Here is a 9570-nt window from a genome sequence, read left to right on the forward strand (position 1 = left end):
AATTTGTTTACATGCAAAGTATTAAATGTTTAAAAGAGTTAAGTATAGCATACTTGGTCATGTTTGAGTAATACAGAGTTAAAATGCATGTACAACATCATTAAATTACTTAGTAGCAAATATGTTGTCAGCAGAGAAGAAACTGCTTCCCTCTAGCATATTCTAACTGCAGAGGACATGTGAACAAATGCTTGAACCAAAGTCACATATTGAAGAATATGTCTGAAGGACTGCGTAAAAAATGAAAAATATCTTCAGTCACTGGGTATTTGAATTGAGTATTTGAACTGCAAGACTAATATCAAAATGAAAGTGACAAAAGATAGAATATTGAGATGAAACGAACCAGAGTCTTAGTCCAGACAGATAGATAGATTTTGGAGTCCATCCATCCATCCATCCATCTTTTTTTTTTTTTTTCTTAATTTCAAACCTTAAGAGTACAGAGTTCCAATGGCAGTTGTTTCTTCATTACAAATTATATCCTATAATATGACAACACAGGGTCCTTCATGAGGACCATCTGTAATAAAGAAATCTTTAGGAGAACAGAAGGAGAACACAAAGGAAAAAGAATTTGTGGTCACAGAAATGGGAGAAAAATAGTAGGGTCAAGAGACTGAAGTTAAAAATACAAATATTGTAGTGTAAGGTCTGGTAAAACCAAACCAATTCAGATTATTAAAATTTCTAGTGGTAGGATAGAAGAACCACAAAAAATGATGATAAAATGTGAACCATGTAAACTAAGAATCCAATCTTGCAGCTGAATTTACATATGAGGTCATGCATGCAAACTGCCACTTCACTTTTCTAAAGAACTGCATATCTGCATAACTAACTTGTCCTAAATGACAATAATTGACAAAGAAATAGCTTTATGAATTGTTTGATCACCTGCTAAAAAAAGTAGCTAGATATTTCAGATATCTGCTTTCTATTTGCTGATGAAATGTCAAAACTGGGAGGCATGTGAATGCACTTGCTTTATTTTTTCTGCATGAATGTTCTAAGACTTGGATTCATTTCACTTTAGAAATACACAACATAGATGCCTATCCCTAAGTTAATTACTTAGATTTTTTTGTAGTCAATAGAGAAAAAAAAAAGTGCTTACAGAGTAAGTACAAAAGATGGATACTTACAGACTTACTTAATCTCATCTATTTCAGAAGCCAATGAATTGTACCTGAGAAATACCACTTTTGATCTATTGATTACAAAAGAAGAGTAAGGATGAATTTGGTGAAGTCTAGATGTCTACATCTTGATTAGGCAAATTAGGTTCCTTTTGCCAGTGGAAAAATACAGGCATTTCTAGCACTGATTCAGCTGTAGTAGGCATCTACATTTGATCAGATGACACTGTCCTCCCCCCGCCTCCCACTCAGCCTCACCCGTGATGATTATAGAAGGGTCCCAGGGGATTAGCTGTATGTAAATATGTACAGTGTCAGATGATTACCTCTTTATGTGTAGGAATTTTGGTTCTCAAATCAGAATGTTATGTAGTGTACAGCTTCTTCTACAGGCCATTAATTAAGCATTCTGCTGTCAGAATGCAAGCTGCCCTGGAAGAACAGTAAGTCTTTGAGTGGTGATTTGGCAGTATAAATGATAAAATATATTTTTAGTGCATCTTCATGCATTGCATATTGCATATATTTCTTATCTTATTCATTAAAACAGTAGATTTTTGAATAGATTATGCCAGCAACGATTGTTCACTTCTCAGTTACATTTCAATCTTCTGCAGAACAAAAGTAGTTTCACTTTGATATTTGTGTTAGATAAAGTTTCCATCCTACCCTCGGAATGAGTTTGACAGAATAGTTTTCCTAGTTTCATTTCGCATAACACATAAACAGCAATTATGAGACAGTTGCCAATTCTTTACTTCAAGGAAGGCAGCTAAGACTTCTGAAAAAAGTAACACATCTAAAAAAAAAAGTTTAAGCATCCATTTAAAGATGACAAAAATCAAAGTCTATGCAAAGATCTATTATACACTGTTTATTCTTGAAAGGTATACATTATTTGCAAGAAAACAGAGGCACCCACCCACTCCACACATACATAAAGTAGAGCAAAACAAACAAAATAAACAGAATCAAGCTACCAGAATGAATAAAAGTTTCCAGATGTCAAGGTAACCGTAAGGAACCGGTCTTCTGAGACACTGAAGATGTCTTTTGACAACAACTGGCTTCTCTACCACTTGGAAAAAGAAAAAAAAGTCTTGAGAGTTGTATTTGGAAATGTATCTTCTGTAATAGAGTGTTATCTCACGACCTCATGATGTTAAAGCCTACAGTAATTATGTGAGTTAAAAGTATTTGCATATGTACACCTATGGGATACCTACAAAAAATTCCATCAGCATCTGTGATACTTCCATCTTCTTGCAGGTGTTGCAGGAGAAATTTGTATAAAGGCCTTCTCTTTAATGGTCTACCCAACTCTGATGCATCTCTTCTCCTTAAGCTTTCTGTATCACATATTTCCCTATTCTGAGATCTTTCTACATCTATTCCAGTTTCATGGGACTGTGTATGGGGAGTATCTGAAGATAAAGGTTGTCTTGGAGCTCACTGTAACAGAACAGAACTTTTAGAACAGATTATCCAGAGGCACATGTGGAAATCTGAAACTTTAATGTCAAGTCAAGAGATGACTTTTGGGGTAAATTTTTATTTAACTCACTGCTTTGTGCCATTAAGACTAAATAAAAGCAATGAAGGTTTTTGTTTGATTTTTGAAGGTGTGCAAACCATAGCTATAAATTGGTATCTTGTAATGTTGTAGTACAAAATAGAAATATTTACTAAAGCATGAAGGGTTTGTATAAATTATGTTATACATTTTATGTCACATTAAATATTGTTTCTTCAACATTGTGCTGGTTACATATCTGCAAAGACTTTAATCCTTTGAAAGCACTGTTCTTAATTATGAAATTGATATAATATATAACCTGTGAAAAACTACACAAATAAAGAAAATACACTTATTGTGGGTTTGAATTTTAATAAAATATACTCTGAATTCATTCAACCTTAGTTACATATTCTGTAGAGTTTTGTACAAAAATTATTTATTCTGGACCTAAAATAGTGTTTTTCATTTACCATGCACTTTCAAAAACAGAATAAAAAATGTATATGTCATATATATATACACATAAATGGCATTTACATTTGCATTTGCATATATATATATTTACAAGGAAGGCTACATGATTAGCAGTAATCTGCACAAAGAATGAACAGAACTTATTGCAACACATCTCTGCCCTTAATGTGCTTTTGAGCTAGGTGGAAAAAGCCACTTCCTCACAAAACGTTTTGGATGCTTGTACCCAATTCCTCTATGAACTGAAACAAAAAGTAGAAGTGAAAACCATCCTTAGTTGCTGGAAGAAACATACAAGGTAGTATTAGTAATTCTAACAAACAAAAAAAAACCATGCAGAGCTGACAAAGCTTTGGTTCCTATGTATAGGTGTACCAGGTAGTATGTAGATTGATTCAAAATAGTAAAACAAAAACAAAAACAAAAACAAACACAATTGCTTTCACAGAATCATAAAAATGTCTAGGTTTCAGCTGGGGGGTTAGGAGAGCTGAAGTCCACCTAGAGTTGAAACTGTCAAGGGATGGGAAAAGCAACAGGAAAGGCTTCTTTAAGTACATAAGCAGCAAAAGGAAGGCTAGGGAAAACCTAGGTTTTCTGATAAATGTCACCAGGGCAGGGAACCTGGTGACAAAGCACACACAAAAGGCAGAGGTACTGAATGCCTTCTTTGCCTCTGTCTTCGCTGGTAACACTGGCCCTCAGGAATCCCAAGCCCCTGAGACCAGAGGTGAAGTCTGGAGCAAGGAAGACTTACCCTTGGTGAAGGAGAATCAGGTTAGGGAACACTTAAATGATCTGGACATACACAAGTTCATGGGCCTTGATGGGACACACACATGAGTGCTGAGGGAGCTGGCTGATGTCATTGCAAGGCCACTCTTGATTATCTTTGAAAGGCTGTAGTGATCAGGAGACATGCCTGAGGACTGGAAGAAAGAAAATACTACTCCTATCTTTAGGAAGGATAAGAAGGAGAATCTACCTCACCTCGATCCCTGAGATGATGGAGCAAATAAACCTGGATAGTACAGGCATACCTCATTTTATTGTGCTTCACTTTATTGTGCTTCACAGACGTTGTGGTCTTTACAAGTTGAAGGTTTGTGGCAACCCTGCACTGAGCAAGTCTACTGACGCCATTTTTCCAACAGCAGGTGCTTACTTTGTGTCTCTGTGTCACCTTTTGGTAATTCTCACAATATTTCAAACTTTTTCATTATTATTATTACATCTGTTATGGTGATCTGTGATCAGTGATCTTTGATGTTACTATTGTAATTGCTTTGGGTCACCATGAACCGTGCCCATATAAGACAGTGAACTTAATCGATAAATGTTGTGTGTGTTCTGACTGCTCCACCGACCAGCCGTTCACCCGTCTCTCTCTCTCTCCTCGGGCCTTCCTATCCCTGAGACACAACAATATTGAAATTAGGCCAATTAACAACCCTACAATGGCCTCTAAGTGTTCAAGTGAAAGGAAGAGTTGCATGTCTCTCACTTTAAACCAAAAGCTAGAAATGATTAAGCTTAGGGAGGAAGGCATGTCAAAAGCTGTTATAGGCCAAAAGCTAGGCCTCTTGAGCTGAACAGCCAGGTTTTGAATGCAAAGGAAAAGTTCTTAAAGGAAATTAAAAGTGTTACTCCAGTGAATACACAAACGATAAGAAAACGAAACAGCCTTATTGCTGATATGGAGAAAGTTTCAGTGGTCTGGATAGAAGATCAAACCGGCCACAACATTCCCTTAAGCCAAAGCCTAATCCAGAGCAAGGCCCGAACTCTCTTCAATTCTATGAAGGCTGAGAGAGGTGAGGAAACTGCAGAAGAAAAGTTTGAAGCTAGCAAAGGTTGGTTCATGAGGTTTAAAGAAAAAAGCTGTCTCCATAACATAAAAGTGCAAGGTGAAGCAGCAAGTGCTGATGCAGAAACTGCAGCAAGTTATCCAGAAGATCTAGCTCAGATGACTGATGAAGGTGGCTACACTAAACAACAGATTTTCAATGTAGACGAAACAGACATATTGGAAGAAGATGCCATCTGGGACTTTCATAGCTAGAGAGAAGTCAATGCCTGGCTGCAAAACTTCAAAGGACAGGCTGACTCTCTTGTTAGGGGCTAATGAAGCTGGTGACTTTAAGTTGAAGCCAATGCTCATTTACTCTTCTGAAAATCCTATGGTCTTTAAGAATTATGCTAAATCTACTCTGCCCGTTCTCTATAAATGGAATGACAAAGCCTGGATGACAGCACATCTATTTACAACATGGTTTACTGAATATTTTAAGCCCACTGGTGAGACCTACTGCTCATACAAAATATTACTGCTCATTGACAATGCATCTGGTCACCCAAGAGCTCTGATGGAGATGTACAATGAGACTAATGTTGTTTTCATGCCTGCTAACACAACATCCGTTCTGCAGCCCACAGATCAAGAAGTAATTTTGACTTTCAAGTCTTATTATTTAAGAAATACAATAGCTGCCATAGACAGTGATTCCTCTGATGGATCTGGGCAAAGTAAATTGAAAACCTTCTGGAAAGGATTCACCATTCTAGATACCATTAAAAACATTCATGACCCATGGGAGGAAGTCAAACATCAACATTAACAGGAGTTTGGAAGAAGTTGATTAGAACTCTCATGGATGACTTTTAGGGGTTTGAGATTTCAGTGGAGGAAGTAACTGCAGATGTGGTGGAAATAGCAAGAGAACTAGAAGTGGAGCCTGAAGATGTGACTGAATTGCTGCAATGTCATGATAAAACTAACAGATGAGGAGCTGCTTCTTATGGATGAGCAAAGAAAGTGGTTTCTTGAGATGGAAACTACTCCCAGTGAAGATGCTGTGAACATTGTTGAAATTACAACAAAGGATGTAGAATATTACATAAACTTAGTTGATAAAGCAGTTGCAGGGTTTGAGAGGACTGACTCCAATTTTGAAAGAAGTTCTGTTGTGGGTAAAATGCTATCAAACAGCATCACATGCTACAGAGAAATCCTTTGTGAAAGGAAGAGTCAGTCAATGCGGCAAACTTCATTGTTGTCTTATTTCAAGAAATTGCCACAGCCACCCTAACCTTCAGAAACCATCACCCTGATCAGTCAGCAGCCATCAACATCGAGGCAAGACCTTCCATCAGCAAAAAGACTACGACTTGCTGAAGGCTCAGATGATGGTTAGCATTTTTTTGCAATAAAGTATTTTTTAATTAAGGCATGTACACTTTTTTTAGACATAGTGCTATTGCACACTTAATAGACTACAGTATAGTGTAAACATAACTTTTATATGCACTGGGAAACCAAAACATTTGTGTGACTCACTTTATTGCGGTGGTCTGGAACTGAACCTGCAATATCTCCGAGGTATGCCTGTATTTCCAGAAACATGAAAGACAAGAAGCTGATTGAGAGTAGTCAGCATGGATCTACAAAGGCAAATCATGTTTAACCAGCCTGATAGCCTTCTATGATGAGATGACTGGCTTGGTGGAAGAGGGGAGAATAGTGGATGTTGCTTCCTTTGATTTTAGTAAGGATTTTGACACTATTTCCCATAACATCCTCATAGACAAGTTGATGAAGTATGACAATTGGTCAGAGACGTGGACTAGAAACTGGCTGAACTGCCTGGCCCAAAGGGCTGCAACATGAAGTCCAGCTGGAAGGTGATCCTTCTTTTCTATTCAGCACTGGTGAGGCCACATCTGCAGTTCTGGGTCCAGTTCTAGGCTCCCCAGTACAGGAGAGACATGGATTTACTGAAGCGAGTCCAGCCAATGGGCACTAAGATGATTAAGGGACTGGAGCATCTGTCATAGGCGGAGAAATTGAGAGAGCTGGGACTGTCCTGCCAGCAGAAAGGAAGGCTCTGGGGGGTATGTTATCAATGTTTATGTTGAATATGTTGAATAGGAGTGGTGCCTAGTGATGGACAAGAAGCAAAGGGTACAACCTGAAATACAGAAAATCCCACTTGAACACAAGAAAACACAAGAGAACACCAGGACATGGTCCTGCGCAACCTGATATAGCCCTGGGCTGGCCTTGCTTTAGCAGGTGAGGACAGATGATCTTCAGAGGTCCCTTCCAGTTACAACTATTCTGTCATTCTGTAGTTTTTCTTCTAGTTTATCTCAAGTAGTTTCTCTTACTGGGACAACATTCTTAGAAAGGAACGATTTAGAAGAAAAAAAAAAGCCCTTGAATCTGTTGAATCTAAATTGAAATGCTAATATTATAAATCTCTTATTTGAACATAGTGATCTCTGACTTGAACATTAGACTAAACCTGTTCTGGTCTGTACTGTTACACTCAAAATCTTGTTATGGGCAAAAGGGAAAAAAATCATATCTACATGGTGTTAGTGATTTGGCACACAAAGCCTCATTAAAAATGTAGTTCAAACTGTTATATATAAAATCCTCATAACTACCCCTTTTCTGTGGTGTTACCCTCACACTTCCAAAGTTCTCCTGGGTTCTAAGGCCAACAATTTCAGTCTTCCTCAAAAACAGAGGTGGAAAAAGGGGTTACCAGTCACTGGTGGCCCATGGTCCCTTCCAGGATAAGCATCTTGCCTATAGCAGGTGCCGGCCCCCTGGGGCCCTGCTTCAGGCTCTCAGGGTGTATTCCACCTTCACCCCTCCTTGGCTGCTGGATGCCTTCTTGGTGGCCTCTCTGGGGAGTGGCAATGGAAAGGGCTGCGGGGGTGCAATATTGATCATCTTCACCCATCTTAAAATTTGTTAACTTCATTTCATTTCTTTTCCAGAACAGGGTAATGTGTTCTGCACCTCACAGAAGAGTTGGAGCATTAAAGAGATTAAGTAAACAAGAAAGTTATGGCATATAATAAGTGAAGAGGAGTTTGTGTCAGTGATGAGGTCCTACAGTTACCCAAAACATATAAAGGGGAATTTAGCTAAGACTTTTGGCTTATTTGGGGCAAATTGAAGAGGTCTAATGCTCATGTTAATGGATTTTACTCATCTCTCTACATATTTTCCCTTCTATTTTCTCACCATCATAATGTCTAAGTGATGTAATCAGTTAGTTCCTTTCATTTGTGCCCTGGTATGAACATTTCCATTAACCTATTTGAACTTGAGAGATATTAAATACATAGCAATAGTTACACACTCAGCAGAATTCTTTTTTCCAATAATGTCTGTTAAATAAGCAAATGTGCTTTCCAGAACAGCTCTCATGTGGATTATATTCAGGAAGTTAAAACAATTCAATGATTCCTGTAATTCAAAACTGCTCAAATCTGATCTTTGCATTTAGGATTGTAATCTTTTTATCTCAATGAATCTTTTCTGTAATCTGAAACTGAATCTTTTTTTGTAAAATATTTCTTAGCATGTGTAAGATGGTTGCATTTCCATTGTTACCGTGAGTACATGATGTGAGATTAAACAATATACCTCCTTTTAATTTGGTAACAGCTTTGCTACAAAAATGTGTTTTCACAAATCAAAGCAAATTAGATTAACAACTTACCTCCAAGACATTCTTCAAGACTTGCATGAATATTTCTTCTATCTTCCTGAATGTTTGCTTTTACTGCCTCATTTCCACCTCATAATTTGTTATAATGTTTACAGAATGAAACATGTCATTAGTGTTATGTTTTTGCCTGGCAGATAAAATAGACTGATAAATTCAATGCAGTCATTCCAAGCATAAGTCACAGCTTCAGTGTTATGCATAGTCTAATTGTCTAAACAAACTCTTTTTTTAACCTAGAACTAATAAGAAAACATGAACTTGCTAAATTATTTATATGTTCTAGATGGACTGTGCCACCACAGATGGATAAGACTCAGGCTAATAGCTGTGTGATAAAAGCTGCCCAGCTCAAAGAGACTATAGCACCTGAGCATACTGCTCTCCATTTTTGAGTGTCTGAATCTGCTAAATATTTCAGATGGTCAGATGGTAAACAAAAGAGCTATTAACATCTTAAGAGACTGATTCATAGTGTTGATATGGTGGTAGTTACCATATTCAATTGTGGGTGTTAACAAAGCTTTCTAAATATTTCACAGTCAAGGACTTGATGTACATCTGTTCAATGAATACTAACATCTTGAAGCCTTTAGACTGTGTTATGTTCTTCATAATATGCTCTGCCTTACCTCCAGGTATAATTTAATAGATAAGGAGTTTTCGTGTGTCATATTTGCAAATTAAATATCATTACCTATTTAGAAATGTAGATAATATAATACAAAAGATACAGATCAGCTATTACTTCAACGCTGCGAGTAATTAAAGTTTATCAGGAGACTTACAAATTCCAGCTTTCCTTCTGGAGAGCTCAACTCACAAAGACTTGCAGAGAACCTGATTTTCAGTAACTGCAGTGAAATTCTTTGTGAGAAATAACAAAGCCGAACCAAAAGAGAAAACTATATCC

The 9570-nt window shown here is 37.4% G+C and overlaps 1 pseudogene; it reads left to right on the forward strand.

Annotated features, from left to right (window-relative positions):
* Positions 1 to 4589: 4589 nt before the first annotated feature.
* LOC135327519 (tigger transposable element-derived protein 1-like) lies at positions 4590 to 6326 on the forward strand (annotated as a pseudogene).
* Positions 6327 to 9570: the final 3244 nt, after the last annotated feature.

The sequence above is a fragment of the Dromaius novaehollandiae genome, chromosome 1 (assembly GCF_036370855.1).
Source record: "Dromaius novaehollandiae isolate bDroNov1 chromosome 1, bDroNov1.hap1, whole genome shotgun sequence".
In the NCBI taxonomy this organism is placed as follows: Eukaryota; Metazoa; Chordata; class Aves; order Casuariiformes; family Dromaiidae; genus Dromaius; species Dromaius novaehollandiae.